The 20620-nt window shown below is 45.6% G+C and overlaps 1 long non-coding RNA gene across 1 annotated transcript in view; it reads left to right on the top strand.

Annotated features, from left to right (window-relative positions):
* LOC132431811 (uncharacterized) overlaps nt 1-20620 on the top strand; it is a 104667-nt gene that overhangs the window by 82809 nt on the left and 1238 nt on the right. Inside the window, exon 3 of the long non-coding RNA XR_009520800.1 lies at nt 18401-18500. This is a non-coding gene — a long non-coding RNA (uncharacterized lncRNA). The remainder of the gene's footprint in view (nt 1-18400; nt 18501-20620) is intronic.

The raw sequence follows: 20620 nt of genomic DNA on the forward strand, positions 1-20620 counted from the left end.
TGGTAGTGTATATATGTCCATGCCACTCTCTCACTTCATCCCAGCTTACCCTTCCCCCTCCCTGTGTCCTCAAGTCCATTCTCTACATCTGCGTCTTTATTCCTGTCCTGCCCCTAGATTCTTCAGAAACTTTTAATCTTTTTTTAGATTTCATATATGTGTGTTAGCATACAGTATTTATTTTTCTCTTTCTGACTTATGTCACTCTGTATGACAGGCTCTAAGTCCATCCACCTCATTACAAATAGCTCAATTTCATTTCTTTTTATGGCTAAGTAATATTCTATTGTATATATGTGCCACATCTTTTTTTAAAATAAATTTATTTTATTTATTTACTTTTGGCTGCATTGGGTCTTTGTTGCTGCACGCAGGCTTTCTCTAGTTGTGGCGGGCTACTCTTCGTTGTGGTGCGCGGGCTTCTTCATTGTGGTGGCTTCTCTTGTTGCAGAGTGCAGGCTCTAGGCACATGGGCTTCAGTAGTTGTGGCACGTGGGCTCAGTAGTTGTGGCTCACGGGCTCTAGAGTGCAGACTCAGTAGCTGTGGCGCACGGGCTTAGTTGCTCCACGGCATATGGGATCCTCCCAGACCAGGGATGGAACCCGTGTCCCCTGCATTGGCAGGCAGATTCTTAACCACTGAACCACCAGGGAAGTCCCTGTACCACATCTTCTTTATCCACTCATCTGTCGATGGACACTTAGGTTGCTTCCATGTCCTGGCTATTGTAGATAGAGCTGCAATCATAGGGAGGGTGGGAGGGAGACGCAACAGGGAGGGGATATGGGGATATATGTATACATATAGCTGATTCACTTTGTTATACAGCAGAAACTAACACACCATTGTAAAGCAATTATATTCCAATAAAGATGTTAAAAAAACAAAAAAAACAAAGAGGGAACTCCTGCCAGAGAAGCAGTTCCTCTCAAAGGGACACTGGTGACAGACTTTCCATAGGAAACAGAGAATGGAGAGGCAAAACCTGCAAGAAGGATGTTTCCCTTTTCTACTTTTAAAAAGCTGTGTGAGGACTAGTGGTCTCTCAAAGGATATGGAAAAGGTCCCCCCACCAAGACAGAGGGGGTTAAAAAGAGGAGTCACGGCTGTTCAAGAATAACTAAGAAAATTAACTGGGGGAAGATGTTTACTCTTGATGTTTTGAGGTTTTATCCAAACCAGCAATATTTGAGGGAGGGCTTCGATGTTGGAGATTCATGTGCTGAGGCTGAGAAGCGTCTCTGCCCCCTCTCCAGGGCAATCCCTGGGGTGAGGTGGCAGAGGGCAGGTCTGTTCCTTCTTGGGCTCCAAGGAACTGGGAAGGAGGGCGTCTTTCAGGCACCATTGGAGCACTGCCCAGGCAATGTTTGTTGACATCATTTCCCCCTAATTAGACGTTTTTTAAAGACAAGAATGTTTGTAAGTGGAAAACAAGGACCTCTCCGGAAAGGTGGGTGGTCCATCCTAGGGAATGATGGGGGGCTCAAGTCAAGTGAGGCATGACGCCCCTTTTATGTTCCTGCAACTGCCGAAAGTAACAAGTGTGTTTCCTACACGAGGGTTAGAATTTGCTGGAAGATTCTGGACACTCCCAACTCCCGAGACTGGCAGCTAATGCTAATTCCCTCCTGGGCTGGTCTCATCTTGCCCTCCTGAACATGTCAGCAAACTCTGTCTTCGTCGTTCTTCTGTCAAAGCACACCTGTGCTTCTCCTCTGTGGTCAGAAGAGCTTGGGCGGAGGTGGCGAGGTGCATACCAGGTCCTGCTGTGCCGCCAGTAGGCGCGGTGAGGTAGGCTGTGGACAGGCCACCTTGTGCTTCTGGACCGGATGCGTTCTCCCCAAAGTCCTTTCTCTGCAGTTCTGAAAGCCGCAATGTTAAGTATGAGGTAGAGGCAGGCAGATGGGTCCCCACACACTCACACACACCAACACGTATACACTTCCTTCTAGTGCCCAAGTAGTGACCGTTTTATTTTCAAGGTAAAAAGCAAAGGGTCAGACAATCCCTTCCTTCAAATCTGCTCGGGCTGCCCTTTGGGGCATCTCTGCGGCAATGAAGGGGAGCAGGCCGGGCTTGCTGGCTGGGAGTGTGGTGCTGGGGCCCATCCCATGCTCTCTGCGTCTTCGGGGCCCAGCCACTCCACGTCTCAGGGCCTCAGGCTCCTTTTCAGTGAAAGTGGGGTGGTGACGCCTCCCGACTCACGAAGCTTTCGTTGGGAGTCACTGCGTTAATACGCGTGAAGTCACTGGAACAGGGCTTGGCACCTGCCGGTAGAAAGAGCTACTGTTAGCTGTTAACACCTCACCAAGCCAGGTAAACCTCTGGCTTCATTTCTGTTGGGATTTCTTCCCTTCTCATCTCAGCACTCGGTCCTGCCAACCTAGGCTAAGAAACGTACTGACAACCATCTTTGGAAGTTCCCAGCGAAAGCCTCTTTCCAGTTCCGCCTTAGTAGAGTCATATTTTTCAGTTTCAACAACAAACAAAACCCAGCCAGTCCAAACCTCCTGCCACTGAAATCACTTGGAAACACAGTCATTAAAAAGCATGTTGTCTGGTGCTGGGTCTGGGCCCTCTTCCCCAGTAATAATACAGAAGGAAAGGGATTATGGCTGGCAGGAGTTTCTGAAGAACTTTCTGCTAGCGATGGTCTTGCTATTAGGGTGCTGCCCTGTCAGCAGAGCTGGGGGACATTAGGCCACCCCAGGAAACCTCCCAGAGAAAGTGCCTGGGACGTGCACCATGTGCCTGCAGATTTGTCATTTAGATAATCAATTGGTCAATTCATTAGAGCTGAGCCACAGAGAGAGCTTGGCTTTGATATTTGCGAAGAGGAAGGGTGCCCAGCAATGTCTTTCCAGGTTAGATTTGCCCTGCCTGACTGTCATTTGCTATTGTTTCTAGGGGGAAAAATGTATACTGACTGTGAAATCTTCCTTTGACGGTGTTTTCTGTTAGCTTACAAATAAATCAGGATAAATTTCAACCTCGATTTACATTATACACACCACCCCCTCCAAAATAAAACCCCTCCAACAAATTGCTTACATGCTAAGGTCCTGTATTCCAGTAAGGCTTTAATTTATTTTAATGGACAAATAATAAATCCCTCCAAAGGCGGTGATTGGAATGGAAATGCTGACGGATCCTTTCACAGTGACATGCTGCCTGGTGCCACTTTGACACGGGGAGATGGGGGTGCCTGGGGGAGCGGGTGCCCCGAGTCAGGATGACGGAGGGGGAAGAGGCTGCGGAGCTCAGATGCGGTGCCTGGGCCCACGGGTCTCGCATTAGTGCCGGAATCAGCGGCACGAAGCCATGTGCCCCGAGCTCATCAGAAACAACATGTGAACCATTGTCATGGTGTTTGTGGCGTGATTTCCTGCCTCCCAGTTGGGGTCTTACTCTGTGTTACTCTGCAGAGCACAGTTAATATCACTTAGAGTCATAGAGGGTTAGATGTGGGTTAGATGTTAAAGGTCATCTCATTTCTAAGAGCCTGACCACAGCAGGGACCCACGGTCCAAGGGAACCGTGCAAGAGCCCCCATTGCTCTGGCTCTTGTCCCACACACTCACACTCACCAAGGGGCACTAACAGTCCCGCCCCCGTCAGATCCGGAGGCCTCCATCTGTCAGCTGCTCCTCAACTAGCACCTGCCGTTTTCTTCCTCGCTGGTGACCCCCATTGGTGACAGCCCCCAAAGTCGCCTGATGATCCCTCCCCACTGCCATTGCTGAGGCTCCCGGGAAATCACCCCCATCGCCCGAAGCTCTCAGGGAGCCGGGGCCTGCGCTGGGGAAGTAGAGCCTCCTTCCCCTCCCCCTCTCCTGTCCTCTGGGAACGTGTGTGCAGGGCCTGTGCCTTGTGCCTCTTTTGGAGGATGGCCCCCTCCGTTTAGCTCACGGCCACATGGACACAGTGGGCGGGGCCAGCCAGGGCAGCAGCCACTCTCACTCTGCTTCTCTAGCCTTTGGGCACCTCCTAACCTCCTTCCTCCTCCTTAGTTCAAAATAAAACCTATGCAAGTCAGATTCTGCAAACCAGATCATTTTGGCCGCGCCCACAAGTAGTTAGACATGTTACACTTTCCGTTTAGGTTAAAAAGAGTCTTCCTTGAAATACTTTATCAGTATGGAGTCCAAGGTCCAGAGACATTGGACTGTAATCTTAGATATCAGGAAAGGCAGGTTTTTTGGATGGGTCTCTGTATCCTTTTCCCCAAGGGCGTGCGGTGCAGAGGATGAGAATTAGGTACCTATGCTGCCTCCTGGGTCTGCTTTCTCCCCTCTGGATCTCAGGTTGACTGACACGTGGCTTTGAGAATGGAACTTCTCAATCCCCTGCCCAGATGCCTCTTGGCGCACCAGCACGCACAGGAGCCATCTCCTAAATTCTCCGACTGCTCCATTCCTCCCTGCATGCGGAGGAGTGGGCATCCAACATCTCTGAACTCCCTGAGTATCTATTGCTGGATTCTCACCAGATTCCGATCAACCCATTAATAGGAAAGCATGTCACAAGTGATGATGAAGAAGAGAGATTGTCCTAAAGGACACCTGCTGTCTAACAGAAGTTCTGATGCTGGGTGGACACAACACATGGGTTGAACTGAACCAGGGGATGGAGGTGGGGAGGATGGCAGATATGGCTTCACATCTCTGCATCACCACTCACTAGGAGAAGAGTCCTAGGCAGGTCACTTCTCTGAGCATCAGTTTTACCACCTGTAAAATGGGGACGATACCTCTGCTCCAGCATCATCATAGGCATCAGAAGTGAGATAGATGGCGCACACTTGTACATCCATGTTCACAGCAGCGTTATTTGCAACAGTCAAAAGGTGGAGGAACCCAGATGTCCATCACTGGATGAATGGATAAGAAAACGTGGTATATATCCATACAACGGAATATTATTCAGCCTTAGAAAAGAATGTCATTCTGACACACAATACATCATGGATGAACCTTGAGGACATCATGCCGAGTGAGATAAGCCGGTTGCCCAAAGACACATGATGTGTGATTCCACTTACTTGAGGTTCTTAGAGTTGTCAAGTTGATAGAGACAGAAAGTAGAATGGTGGTTGCCAGGGGCTGGGGGAGGAAGACGGGGAGTTATTTCATGAGGATGAAGTTTCAGTTTTGCAAGATGAAAAGAATTCTGGAGATGGATGGTGAGGGATGCAGTGTGAATATAGTAAATGCCACTGACTTGCACACTGCAAAATGTACACAAAAATGAACAATTTACAGGATGTATATTTGACCACAATAAAAAAAAAATAGGTAGCACTGTTAGCAAGGTGCTTGGCACGCGGGCAGATGCTCAGCAGATGGTTGCTAAGATCGTCATCTTCAGGGGAGTGGACTCACGTCTGGCTCCACTGGGAAGCAGCTGGGACAATTTATGTCCCTCTTTGTGTGGCATTTGCTCCATTTGTAAAAGTAGACTCAACGTCTCCCTTCTTTCCTATGTGAGACCCAAAGGCAATTGATGGATATTTAGGGGATATTCAGGAAATATTTAGTGTAAGAGGAACGGGAATGGGAATGGAGCTAAGATACATTAAGCACTTCCTCAACGTGCTCTTTGGAAAGAGAGCTTTGTGTCCCCTCCGGCCCGCCCCCAGCTGGAGATCTTTGCTTTATCCAGACACCAAAAGCAAAAGGTCAAGTTTGGATCACCTGTTCATCCTTGGCTTGGAATCTGCGGATGCCCCTCTGCTCTTTGAGGCCTTTTTCTTACAGAAAGTCCCCTAAAAACAAGAAAACATTTTCTTCTGTCCAAAAAAATGTAGCCCCAGCCTGATCCTCCCTCCAAATGGTCACTAAGAAAGCAAAATGCCTCGAACGCTAACAGAGCCTCAATTCATTGCTTCCAGAGCCTGTAGCGTTTTATACTCACTCCTCGAGCATAATCAGGGGAGTGATTCTGAACCTTGTTAATCAGAAAGGGCCCTTTAAAAATGTCATGCTGTCAATATAAAACTTGGCTAAATTACATTATAAATGCCAGATTCAGTGAACTAACACATTTAACACTGTTTCTTAAGTACAGTTTAGATTTTATCCGTGCCAGGGAGAATGAGAAAAATACCTCAGGAGAGCCAACGCCCGCGGATGCCTTGTGCTAAGCTCACTGCCCCCAGAGAGGGATTATAAATATTTCATTCCAAATCCAAGCCATTCTTCTCCGAACGCTATTGTCAATAAGGTGTCCCCACCAAAGTCGCTAGCTTTACGATTGGATGAGGCACGTAGCTAAGAAGGTTACAAGGGGTGGGTGTCTTAGACCTGTTTTTCAGTCAGGAGAGAGTTCCCATAGCTGTTGTTTTATACCAGGGAGGAAAGGTTTCTTGTGAGTCCCGGGCTGAGCATAGCATGCACACCTGCCATGGGAGGAAAAGGCTCCCTTATTGATATCTGTAGAGTCCAAGATAGCCCTCCAACCAGAAACCACCTTGTTTTGGGGAAGATTCCTTGTCACGTAGAAATGAACAGAGAACTAACCCCTGCATTCTCCTCCCCTCCCACCAAATAAAACTATTTCTACACCCTTTCGACTAATTTGATGGTATCTTTTTCCTGTGATCCTGTTCAGACTTGGCCTGGTTTAACGGGAAACTTTGAGCTCTCAGTTTGACTAAACAGCACAAGAGAAAGCAGGTTAAGGATCTGAAAAATGGTCATCAAACATTGTGACTTCTGATTTAAAAAAAAAAAAAAAAAAGGTTTGTCTCAGGATAACTAGATGAGTTTTTCCATGGTCAATGCATTGGCTTATTCCAAGATGAAAGGTTCTAAGTATACACGGCAGGATAATACTTTGAAATATTAACCAATTTTCATTTCTCCCCACCTCCTTCCTTTTCCCCATTTCCTTCTTTCAAGGCAGACTGTTCTACACTCATTATCTCAAGAAGCAATGACATAGGTGAAGCTTGGAGTGTTTTTCAGGCTTCTGAATTTCAAAAGTCTTGTCCTCCTCAGAAAAAAATTTGAAGACCTTGTATACATTATAAAATAGCTAGCATTTACTGGAAACTTTCTATGTGCTGGGCATGATTTAAAGCATGTTTTTATGTATGTTAATTTTCATTACAACCCAGTAAGATAGGTATTATTATCATCTCTATTTTACAGATGAGAAAACTGAGGTAACAAGAAATGGAGTACTTTGCCCAGAATGGCAACTCTGATGCTATAGGCTGAATGTTTGTGTCCCCCTCAAATTCATATGTTGAAATCCTAACCCCCAAGGTGATGGTATTAGGAGGTGGGCCTTTGGGAGGTCATGAGGGTGGGACCTTCATGAATGGGATTAGTGCCCTTATAAGAAACATCCAAGAGAGAGCTCTCACCCCTTCTGCCATGTGAGGTTACAGCCAAAAGATGACCGTCTGGGAAGCAGGCCCTCACCAGACACTGAAATGTGCATGCACCATGAATTGGGCTTCCCAGCCTCCAGAACTATGAGAGGGAAGCGTTTGTTGTTTGTGAGCCACCCAGTCTATTTTGTTAATAGCAGCCCGAACAAACTGAGGCATCTGGCAAGTAGCAGAGCCAACTCCCTAACACGGTAGTGTGTCTCCAGAGCGTACGTTCTGGAGCCCTGCACCCACCCGCTCCTCCCTGTGCAGGAGGGTCACTGGAGAACGCGTCCAGCATTACCACCTGGGAAAAGGAAGGGGCGTCAGCAGGACTGGGTAAAAGAGGAAGTTGGGCTGGGAGGCAGATTGTGAAGGCCTCAGCTGACCCCAGGAAGGGCTCTGGAGGTGGAGGGGCCCTTCAGCATTGTCCCACATTGTGGTAAGGCATTTGTGTGTATACGCCGGCATCAGCCAGCCAATGGATGAGGGCTGCCCCAAGAAGGCTTTGGGTTGAGCTCCCACGAGGGCTCCCAGCCAGGGCTGTCGGTGGCAGCACTCCCGGTCACTGGGGGATAAGACCTTCCGTCCTGGAGGGGGTCTGGGCGGCACACCACGGCGTCCACTACAGAAAGGAGGACGGCCAGAAAGAGTGTGACTGCCAGCCTCGGCCTGATCCTGCAGCATAAATTATGCCTCAGAGTTTGTGTCAACTCGAGATAAGAGAGCTGAGCTTTTCTATTTCCTCACCCATCAGGCTTTGGCTAAAGACCACCCTGGGAGGGGGAGGTTTGGCTATAAACTCCTAGACCCTTCCGGCTCTCTGCATGTGTGTGAGCTTTGGCTCACGGAAAGCAGTTCCAGCAGCCCCACGGGGGACTCAGAAGAGAGTCACAGGTGCAGGACGTTAAAAGCAAATGCGCACAAAGGCGGGACGTGGGCGTCAAAGGACAGTTGAGGATCCCCGTGATCTGGCTGAGGCGCCCACGGTGTCTGCTCCAGCTTCTGGAGATCTGAAAGGATTTCCCAGTTTGGAGGAAAGCGATGAGCCAGAGGCGAGAGATGGGGTCACTAGGAAAACGCCCTGCGTCTGCTAGGAGAGCCCTGGGCCTCTGGGGTGTCCGTGGGTCGGGAGATGGAATCTATGTTCCACTCTCAGGGGGAGTCTTGCAAGGAAGGCAGACTCTGGAGTAGAGAGGGCTGTGTGGGGCGATTGAGACGGCGTGGTCTGCAGCCTCTGGAGTGGCAGCAGCCAGAGAACTCCACGGACCTGGGAGAGGCAGGGAGGCAGCTGGAGTTTTCTAGAGTTTTCAGCGTCTCTGCATGAGTAGGAGTAGAACAGCCTGTGAATGAGAGAAGACAGAATAATGGAGTAACATGGAGGCTGCAGCCAACTGTGTGGATGGGTATCTGGGGACCAGGCCAGCAATGGGCATCTCAGTGGACGCCAGTGTGAATACAGAGCAACAGGAACCTATACCCTGCGTGGCATCTTGGTAGAACATTGTCACCCTAGAGTTTACATGGAGAAAGCGGGGGACCATGAACTAACCAAGAATATGTCCCAAGTACCTGGACAGATGGAGACTCAGAATAGATACAGATTTGAAGAAAATGAAAGGAAATTAAATTTCTTATCTGTATGCGTTTATGGGCTATTTGTTGCTGCCACATGTAGTAACTATGAACAAGGTCTCTTAGGAACCTCTGAACGATATAGTACATGGATGCTTCGGACGACAGGTGTTTGTAATGCCTGTTTTAGCTCAGCATAATTACTGTTTCGTGGAAAGTTTCCTTTCCTTACGTGAAGAAGGAATTATGCTGTGATGCAAGGACTGAACCAGCTGACTGAGGGACAGAAGATTACACAAGTAAAACCCGGGCCCCTAAGGCAGAGAACATACCATATGTATCACTTTGATTATTTGTCTGCAGTTGTGACGTCATAACCCATGTGTCCAGCACAGCACCGCGTGGGCACACACACACGTGCATACACCTCTTCTGAGGCTATTTCTTTTTCTTTCTTCCTTCTTCATGCTACAGTGAATTGGAAGAACAAAAAAGCTAAATACATGCCAGCTTAGAGCCGCGAGGGGGTGTGTGTGTGTGTGTGTGTGTGTGTGCACGCGCGCGCGCATGCGGGTGTGTATGTGCGCTGCTTTTTTCACCCAAGGTCTCGGAGCTGGTTTCCTGCTTGGAGCTTTTCTTGTCTGTTTCAAAGCCCCCTTCACAAGCTTAACACTGACAAGGAGAACAATGGAAAGTGAGCTGGAGCTTGGAAATGAACAGAAAGAAGTGACTGACTTTGGGCTACTCCGGTGGGGTAAATGGACTATAAAATGCAATTTTAAATTAAATAGGTGCTTTATGTGCAACACAATATTGATTTTGTTTCCACAGGCAGAGGCTGAAGAATTGCGTGCAGTCCATTTGTGTGTGTGTGTGTGTGTGTGTGTGTGTGTGTGTGAGAGACAATTTAGGAAGTATATAAGGGTGAGTTTTAATTTAACTTAACTGCCCAGGAAGGACTTAATGATGAATATCTTTGGTTTTCAACTCTTCTTGGTCTTGAAATAATGACTCTTCCCCCTTCTGACCTGTATGCTTGTAAAGCCTTTGTCAACTCCTTTAAAAAAGTCCCTCCTCTCTCCCCATGCTTGTGACGGCGACATCACCCACCAGCCGTACACGTCTACTGTTTCGCTGTCATGCTTTCACTCTTTTCCTCACAAGGGAGTGGCAAGACAGGCCACACCCGACATTCAGAAGCAGAAAGCTATTGGTACCCTTACATCATATTACCACCCTTTCACATCTCCAGAAAACAAAAATAAGATGTACAAGGTCACATATAGGGGACCCTGGGATTCCTTCTCCAAAATGCTGTTTGAAAAGTAGCTTCAGTAACATATAAAAGGAGAGTTTGTACTCTGACATCCTGAGCAAAGCTGGGAGAGGGAGGATGTTTGTCTTCACTGCCCTCGGTATTACCACCTGTGAAGACCTGTCTACACCTTTTAAACCCTTTTAGCAAGACTTGCATAGCTCCAAACCCAGGGTCTAATATTTCCTAGAATGTTCTATGGAGCAGAAGAGTGATCAAATTAACGCATTTTCACTAAGAATTCAATGCATTTGAAGTTCAAAGAAAAGAATAATCCTTGGAAGACACCTTTTAATCATTGGCAGGGAGGGGAGGGGAGAAGAGGCATCCTCTTATACCACCTGTGCGCAAGAATTTTGTGTATTAATCTCTACACCCAGTGATTTAGTCATTCCTTTTTCTAGGACTTTATCTTAATGAACTAATTGAGGATATGCACAAAAATGTATGCATCTGGATTCACTGTAGTGTAATTTACAACAGAATGGCCACAAACTGAAAGTAACCTAAATTTGAAAAAAAAAATAGAGTGCACTAAGATTCTGTAGAGGCGAGAGGCAGAAGCCAAGACCAGCCAGCCTAAGCAAAGGAGGGGGGTTGGTGATACAAAGACAAACATGTCTCATGGGACTGAGGTTAGGAATACAACTGGGCAGCCCTGACTTTGACATCCGTAACTTTCGGCAAGAGGACAAATGAAGGTCCCCATTCCAGTTGTCTCAGTATTTAAGGGTTATAATCAAGCTATAAATATAATATTTGAACAGTTAAATATAATGATCTGATTCCCTACCTTGACAAATATACCTTCACAACAATCCGGAGAACTAGACTTCTCAGAGTTTTGTGTCAGAAAATGCAGCACGTGGAAAGCCACAATCTCATCCCAGGCCCCCTGGTCCCCCGGCGCTGACTGGCCCTTTTTCTCTGTTCGCCTCCTGGTGAGCTCTACATCTTGAGGGGCCTTGCTGACCATCACATGTGTGGACTCACCAGCCCACCCATTCAAGTCCATTCTCACCCCCTGCAAATTACCACGCTAACCAGTCTTTGGATCTAGGGGTACGTGTACTAGCAAGGTGAAAGGGTCCCCAAATGGGCTTGGGCCATTTGGGCTGGGGATTCAGGGATCCTGGTCTTTTGGAGTATGGTTCAAAGAAGAAAGTTTGGGTTTCAGTTGGGCACATCCCTTAGCCCCCATGGGGAGGGCTTGGCTAGAGGGAGGGTGCAGCAGGGATCCTAAGATGGGGGCTCCAAGGCAAGGGGCTCAAGACAGGGGCCCCCTCTTGCCTGAGTCAAAGACTGCGATGCAGCTGGTCCTTGGGAAGTGACTGCTATCTCTTTCCTCTGGCTCCTTTAACAAAGTACCACAAACCAGATGGCTTAAAACAACAGAGATTTATTCTCTCACAGTTCTGGAAGCCAGAAGTCTGAAACCAAGGTGTCAGTAGGGCCTTGCTCCCTTCAGAGGCTCCAGTGGAGAATCATTCTTGCCCTTCCCCCTTCTAGTGGCCCCAAGGCGTAGGTGTCCCTTGGCTTGTGACAGCATAAGTCTAATCTTTGCCTCTGTCCTCACATGGCTTTTTCCTCTGTCCCTGTGCCCCACCTCTTCTTATAAGGACACCACTCATTGGATTGAGGGCCCACCTTAAATCGAAAATAATTTCATCTTGAGATCCTTAATTAATTACATTTGCAAAGACTTTCTTGTAAAGCTATATTCCGAGGTTCCAAGTGGATAGGAATTTTAAAGAGACAACATTATTCAACCTACTCTAAGGACTAAAACCTGAACATGAAAAATCACTGACAATCCATGGAGTTACTTTCCTTCCATCTCTTGTCCCTGATGTTTTCATCTGTATCTTAGTCAGCTGTTTATTTCTGCTTCTCCTTCCCCATGGGAAGTTATGGCCGCCTCCCAGCTACCAAAAAATGTGCATAACGACACAAAAAAACTGAGAATCTCTAGGCCCCAATTCCACATTCCTGGGAGAGAGAATCTTCCTGGCTGAGGTTGGAAGCCTGGTCCACTCCATGCTGAGAAATGTTGGCCAGAGGAAGAGAGTCAAAGCTATATGACAGCCTTGGAGCAAAGGCAGCTCATTGCCTGGGTTGGCTTATGGACTGCAGGGACACCAACTGTCTGATACATAGAGAATTGGTTAAATTACGGCACAACCATAGGAAGGAAGACCGTGTGACTATTAAAAATTATGTTTTAGAATAAATGTTAATGGCAAGGTAACATGCTGATAATTAAGTGAGAAAAGCAAGTGCTGAAACAATGTATGTATAATATTGTACCCATGTGGTTAATAAACACACACACACACACATACACACACACACACACAAAGAACTGAGGACAGAAGAATGGACATCAAATATTTACAACACCGTCACTAGACAATAGATTATACACGGGGGGGGGGGTGTGTTTCCTTTGTTTCGTTTTTTTTCCAACAATTTACTGTTAAATTGTTTAACATTTTATTAAATATGCCTGAAGAAGGATTTCTAACAAAAAAATAAAGACTTAATAATAGTGGAATTTAAGACATAAATAAGAGAAAATTTGGGGTAATAAACCTAAGGGATATCTATTGGGATATTTGCCTAATACACAAAGATTCCTCTTTTTTTGGACTTTCACTGGCACCATCAACTATAAACTCTGTCTCCAAAGGGGCAGACATATTCTCCCGCTTGGACCGGAGATGCAGAACAAGTCAGTCTGCAGAGAGGAGAGAAGAGAATGGGACTGATGTCAGAATAGGGGCACAGATGACAGAGCACCTGGGCGCACTTCAGTCCGATTTAAACCCTCCCCAAGATCTGTTGACATTTCTGCTCTTGGGTTTTTTTCTGATGCTTCTTTATATTTATAGTAAATGTCTTTTTGTTTTTAAACTAGCTTGAGTTGGTTTGTTGCTCGCAAAGAGTTTTGTTTTGTTTTTTTTTTTTGCGGTACTTGGGCCTCTCACTGTCGTGGCCTCTCCCATTGCGGGGCACAGGCTCCGGACACACAGGCTCAGCGGCCATGGCTCACGGGCCCAGCCGCTCCATGGCATGTGGGATCTTCCCGGACCGGGGCACGAACCTGTGTCCCCTGCATTGGCAGGTGGACTCGCAACCACTGTGCCACCAGGGAAGCCCTCACAAAGAGTTTTGACCAATACAAGATCCTTCCCAGTTCCTCCAAAACATAACCCACAAGTGACCATGGCCTGGTACACTCAGTTCTAAGAAGAGTTCAGTAAGTAAAAGCTTCAGATCTGAGACCTGATCTTTTGGATAAAGTTAGGCCCTCGGGTGCTTAAGGCACAAGCAGATGAATCAGAAAAAAGTAATAAAAGTAAGAAGTTGATGAGAAACAAGGGACTGAGCAGGGGGCAGATCAAAGAGAAAGGCAGGGGAGGGCGAAAAGGAAGCCATACGATGAGAGTTCTAGAGTCTAGGATGCGGAAGTCACCCCCATCACTGACGTTCATCGATCTTCAGTTCACAATCCCATGTGCAATCTGCTTGCCTTTTACGAAGGGCGGATGAATTCCAGAATTAGTTGAGTTGATCTTCATTGCCTTCAAGTTGGCCAGCATACCATCCAACTCCTGTGTGTCCAAGTTCCTTCCACTGGTCACAGCAACCCTGCAAAGGCCCCAAATACTGGCCCTCTGGGAAGGAGATTATTTCTTAACACCGCCCACAATGAATAACTGCGGACTGGGCAGTTGTGTTGGCCCCAGGTCAGTTTTCTTTACTGACCACAATCCAAACCAACAACTCATGAACAGCAAGTTCCATTTCCCAGGACTCTAGAAGAAAATGTATCCCAGGGACCACTGAAAAAGTCAAGCAACACTTCTGTGTGGCCCATCAGATCCCAGTGTATCACTGTCACTATTTAAAAATAAATTTCACACTAATAGATGATTATCCATTAAATAAAATAAGAATCCATGAGGCCAAACTGATATAAATAAATTTTATTTAAAAATAAGGGGGAAAGGGAGGTGGAATGCCAACTAATAAATGTAGAAGGAATGGCGAAATCAGAAAATTATCATTTGGCAAACATCACAATGACAATTGATTCGGGTAAGGAACATCAATGGTTGCTACTAAACCTGGCCAGTGAAAGCTTGATGACAAACAGGCTATTGACTTAATTGTAAAGTATCTCCCCACAAGATTATTTTTAATTACAAAGAGGAAAACAGTAACTTTTTAGTGGAGAAACCGAGAAGACTGAACTTTAGCCAAGTGATCAAAGTCAGCCTCACTGCTAATGGAACCAACCAAGTTCACTTGCCTCCTGATACAGTGGGTGAGGGGGACACATCTCTTCTGTGACATTCCTGCCAAAAGTACATAATCTGAATCTAAACCTGGGAAACGTGAGACAAATCCAAATGGAGGAACATTCTGCAAAAATTTCAAGTTCGTAAAAGACAAAGAAAGACTCTAGAGTGATTCTAGTTTAAAGGAGACTAAAGAGGTGAGACAGTTAAATGCAGCACATGATCCCTGAACCAGAAAAAAAATTATTTTGCTCTGAAGGACATTATTAGGATAAGGTCTATCAACTAGGTAACATTATCTGAATGATTTGGGGGCAAAAGGACATCATAACTGCAACTTAGTTCAGAAAGGAAATTATATCAGTATATCCATGTCTATATCTATACATCTGCATATCCGTCCATCTAGAGAGAATGACAAAGGAAATGTGGTAAAGGCAAATGTTAACATTTGGGGAATCTGGGTGAAGCTATCATGGGAATTTTTTGTTCTATTTCAACTTTTCTCTAAGTCTGGAATTATTTTAAAATAAAAATAAATACCACTCAAATCCCTTAGGACCAAGCACTTGTGGCCCATTTTCCCAATAGCTGATAAAATGTCATTTTGTGCCAGCAAAGTGTCAGCTTCGACTTTCTTCTGAAGCTTTACTCCATCCCTTTCCCAAGTCCCACTTGTTCCTCTTCCAGCTGCTTGGCGTTCGTCAGCCCTGGCCTTGTCCCAGGCTGTGAAGGCCCCCGCAACCAGGCCTTCCCATGGTGCCCATGTGGACAGCCCCCGGGACGCAGCCTCTGCTGGTCTGTGTGGGGCTGGGGCATCTGCAGTCTAGCTCAGGAAGCCAGGTGTTGTCCTGGCATCTTCTGCCACCATGGCGACAGGGGGCTGCCCTGGGCTGCTGGATGGGAGGAGGAACTCTGCTCCAGTAAGGATCTAAATATAACACTGAGGGAAGGAGGTGAGAGGGAAGTGGGGGGAACATCTTAGCTTTTCCTTCCTTTCCAGGAACAACCTTTAGAAGTGTTTTAAAGAGCTTTTCTTCCTCATCATTACTATCAGATGTATGTTCTCTTGGGTTTCTTGGTACTTCAAAAGAATTAATCTTTCCCTACTAGACTTCACAATATCCCCTGTCCCCTACACACACACACACACACACACACACTGAGAATGGCTCCCTACACAAGACTTCCCTGGGAGTCCATCTCAGCCTTATTACTCAGCACCCAAATTTGCTCCCCTGGGGATTTGGTCCCAGCAAATCCTTCACCTCCAGAAAGAGAGAAGGAAACTAAACAGCAACGGTTCAGTGTACATCTGGGTCCAGTCACTGGTCAGCAGCACTTAGTAGGGCACCAGGTGTGGGCAGAACAATGCGGGTTTTCCGGGAAATTATAAGTGCCCAGGGTAAAGTATCTGTGTCTGATTCTGTCAGACACATCGTAAAACCTTGGAACTTATGTGCTGATGGTAAATGTCCTTCACAGTTAGCTGTCTCTCCTTAGGGTTTTCAATAGGGCATTCATTGAAGGTAGGAAAAAATATACATTGATGTCCCTGAAGGGAAATAAATGGAACACTTCGGACGTGATGCCAGACGGTGTGGTCATCATGCCACTGTTCTACATGGATTGATTTGGGCAGTGATGCAGAACTGCCAGGAGCCAGCCCTCGGATACCCATGATGAGAGCTTCAGCGGGTCACCGTCTGGACGAGATTTGGCTTGAGATGGCATTGGGTGGCACTGAAGGGAGTTGGAGGGATGGTCGAGTCTGGGAACCTGCTAAGTCATGAGGTGAAGCCTATGGCTGGGGGCTGCTTGGTCTATAGCAGAGACGAGGGGCTCACACACCATGCACGTGACATGCCATCTACTTTGGAAAGTAGAAGGAAGACACCAAGGGGCCAGAGATGTCACAGGGAATTTATGAGGGCCGTTGTTTTGAAGGGACCTTTCAAGAAAATGCTTTTCCTTGAAATGCTGAGCTCACTTAGAGCTGTGAGTGAGGGCTAGCAGGGTTCTCTGCCCCAGAGGATGGCTGGGGATGGGGACGGACACCCCACTGGAGGTAGCCAACTGCAGTGGACTTGGGTGAAGAAATGCTGGGAAAGAACTGGGTTCCTCCTAAGGAGCAACAGGGTGGGGCTGATGGATGATTAATGCTACATGACTTACTGTGCTGCGTTCTCAGGATGTTGCCCAAATCTTTTCTTGATCTGGGTTCATGGGGATCTCTATCCTGACCATTCATTACAGCAAGATGGCTTGTTTCAAAGCCTGACTCAGAGCGCTGCTGGGGTGTGCATCTGAACCGCTGGACATCATGACATCCTATCTTGGTGCCAATAGAAGAAGATGCTTTCAGAGACTGTGACGAAGTTTCACTTTGAAACCTTGTTTTGAAAGCCCTGGGGGAGGATAGATCATCTCAGGGCAAAATGGAAAAACTGCTAGTGTAGCTAGCTAGTAAGCTAGATTTTGTTCTCAAAGTTTGGGACCAAGGTTTTCCTGGTAAGCAACTTGGTTATCCCCAGAGAGAGGTCAAGCATTTATCCAAACTGCAAAAATATCAAGAAAGCAGGAAACAAAGTGAGTTTAACTTAAAAATATTTCACAGTGTTCAAATAATCTGTCATATGTTTTCTCATGTCACCCTCACAACAGTCTTTAACAAATGTTACTGTCTTTCAACAAATATTTCTGAATGCCTCATAGGCTGCGTAACTTGGGATAACGTGGGGGAACAGACAGACATGGTCTCTGCTCTCACAAATTTAGCCTGTCCTAAAGAAGAATACAATAATTATAAATGCTACTTAATTCCAAGGTGGAATAGCAATCTCCTTCTACAATTTTACTGAGGGAAAAACTGAGGCTTACTGAGGTTCAGGGATAATTCTTCATGTCCAGAACTAAAAGAAAAAGCTATTGCCTTTTCTATTCTGTCATTCTGTTTCTTAGGGCATATAGCTTCAATTTGACTATTTTATTAGATAACATTTCTTTGTCACACAAAAGTAAGTTCAGGAGAAAATTTGCAGTGTAAAAATAACTAATATTATAGGAATTTATTAAATCTAGACAATTTTCTCCACTTATTCTATTTCTGGCCTATTTTTGTTGTATCAGTAATTTCTGATAAAATATCAAGGGTTCTTGTTTCCATTACATACAATTGCAGTGGCACTAAAACCTGCAGACGGCACGGCTAAATACAACTTTGCAAATCTATCCTTTTCTACCACACGTTGCCAGTCCCCAGAGTATCCTTACAGAGAAGATTCACAAAAGTAGATTGTTTTACTCCTTTCTGGCTACTCAGTGCCTAGAATGATGCCTGACACACAGTCACTAGATAAATGTTGAATAAATGAATGATTGGTCTCTCTGTTGTTTTAAGAAAAGAAAGCCCTATGTTTTCCTTCTTTCTTCAGACAGAACATGATATTGAATTTCATGAACTGCCCTGATTATTCGCTTGAACCTATACAACCTATAAAAACCAATGTCAAGGTGAAATTGTCTTAATCCTATACATAAAATTTCAATTAGCCAAGCTAATTAAGGAGGAATGATTTCCAAATAATTCCAGAAGCTAATAGTAACAGAACTGTTATAATAGGATATCCCAGAAGATCTTTCCCAAAAGGGATGGTCTAGTTGAGAATGAGTCCAACTGTATATGAACATACTTGGAATCATCTCGAAGCATGTTTCAACATGCCTGTTGACTATGTGTTTTTAATATGGATTTTGTTTTCATTCAGAATATAGAGTCAATATTTTCTGTGATGACAAAATTACAATTTTGAACATTTTGTTTCCACTAGGGGAGAATAAAGGTCTGAGTGAAAAGGTAGCAGCCAAACAAAGGAGCGTGGAAGGGGAAGAGTTCCAACAGGAGTCGGACAAGATCACTTCAGGCAGAAGGTAAGTGAGTATGTTTTGTGGCCTTTCCAAGGAGTCTGTGCTTCAAAGTTGTTTTGCGTCATCGTGTCATGAATGTTTGAGCATGTACACGGAGCCCTAAATTATCACCACCTGGCTTCGGTCCACCCAGTGGCACATTCCTCTTGTCCAATGATGCCTTAGCTCATGGTATACGGTCGAGTCACTTGGAAACCCAGAAAAAGGATTGGATCAAGTCCCGTGCATGCAGTGATTGGCCAGCCCTTGTAGCATCAGACTGTGGTTAGTTCCACTCCTAGATCCCTTTACTACATGGATGGTGAGTTCAGACGTTTGATGATGTTGAAGCCTCATGTTGTCTGTTCCTTCTAAATCCAAGAATTTGTTCCACCATCGGAAGGGTATGCTTGATGAAAGACGGGTCAGGGGCATCCGAAATGACAGGCTGTATTTAGCACAATAATCTTGTTTTCTTTTATTTATTGCCCAAAGAACTGAATGTTCATGGGAAAGAATTTTTAGGCATCCTAGTATTTGTTTCTGGAATGTATTTTTCTACATATGGTAGCATGCAGCATCTGCATGAAGGATGGTAGACAGAAATTTTTTACTGCAATTCTTCATTACAAACAGGAGAAAACTGGAGGACAGAGAACCTCAGTAACTTATTCAAGGTAATCAGATTTGTTCGTAGCCAAAGCTAAAACCCAGGACTCAAGATTCCCCGTATTTCACAGATGATTTCATAAGAACATGCAGACATTCCAAATCAGATTCCTCCCTCTCTCCCAAGCTCATTCTTCATTTGAGTATCATTTGTTTTTCTGGAACTAATTACAAATTTACAGTTTAGGCACCAAGCCAAGCCCAACTATTATGGCTTCAGGCTCTGTTAGGGTAAATATAAGCAGAGATGTTCTGACTACGCTCTGTGAAGCCTCTTCAAGGGTCACAATGCAGATGTGTGCTCGTGTGAGTGTGCACGTATGTTGCTCATGTGTGCATGTGTGGTTGTACGGATAGAGACGGGGCATCCTCTAACTTTGACAAGATTACTTCCTTCTTTACCTACGTACCTATTGGTAAGATTTTGTTTAAAAAACAACAAAAATGTCTGTGGTGTCAGACATTCCTGTCACACACATCAGCATGTCCCATAGATACTTTCTCCTGAATCCAAGAAAAAAACATTATATTTTAATTGTAAATTATTCTTTATGGTATAGGGTCTATATTACTGAGACTTTGGTAACTTTGGGCTTTTTAGTCCACAGGCTGCATTACATTACGCAGTGGTGGGTTTTTATTTGTTCACTTACTTGCTTGTGCATTGAATGATCAACAAGGCTAACAGACATTTTATATACAGATTCATTTTATCTTTTATGTGTTACTGAAAATCCAAACTTTACAACAGAGCGATATGTTAATGCAGAGAATTTATTAGTTGAGGCCACAGCCTGGATCCTTCCGAAAGAACACATCAGATAAAGCCACATCAGGATATTACTTTTGATAATAAATGTGCAGACCGGACCGTCCCTACGCCCATCTGTAAAGCTGGGTGGGATATTGTGGGCATCCCCCCTCCATCCTTCCACACCCCCAACACACTTTTTATCCTGAAAGCACATCCTCACTTGGTGGAATAGAAAATGTGGAAAGTGTTAGGACTGAAGCTGCAAATTCAGATAAAAATGCCTTGGTGTGTGTAGCTTATTCTTAAGTAAAAAATATACCTGAAGGTATCTGAAAATTATCTTTTTTTCATAAACATATGGTTTTGTTGGCTCTGCCTCAAGGCAAACAACCATGAGACAGATAGTACAGAGTTCTTATTAGATGATTTGCCGTAACAAGATAGACTAATTAGCTCTTTCCTAAGAGTTCGGTTTGATATTGGAGAGCCCGTGACAGCCGTGGAAGCTGAGGGGAGAGAGGGATGTTACTGAGGAGGGGTGCCAAACAGAACTGGGTGGGTCACGAAGGGAGACATGCTGAAGACAAACTAAGCAAGAGGCATAAAGGGCTTCCCTGGTGGTGCAGTGGTTGAGAGTCCGCCTGCCGATGCAGGGGACACGGGATCGTGCCCCGGTCCAGGAAGATCCCACATGCCGCGGAGTGGCTGGGCCCGTGAGCCA

This window comes from Delphinus delphis, chromosome 10 (genome assembly GCF_949987515.2).
Source record: "Delphinus delphis chromosome 10, mDelDel1.2, whole genome shotgun sequence".
NCBI classification, from domain to species: domain Eukaryota; kingdom Metazoa; phylum Chordata; class Mammalia; order Artiodactyla; family Delphinidae; genus Delphinus; species Delphinus delphis.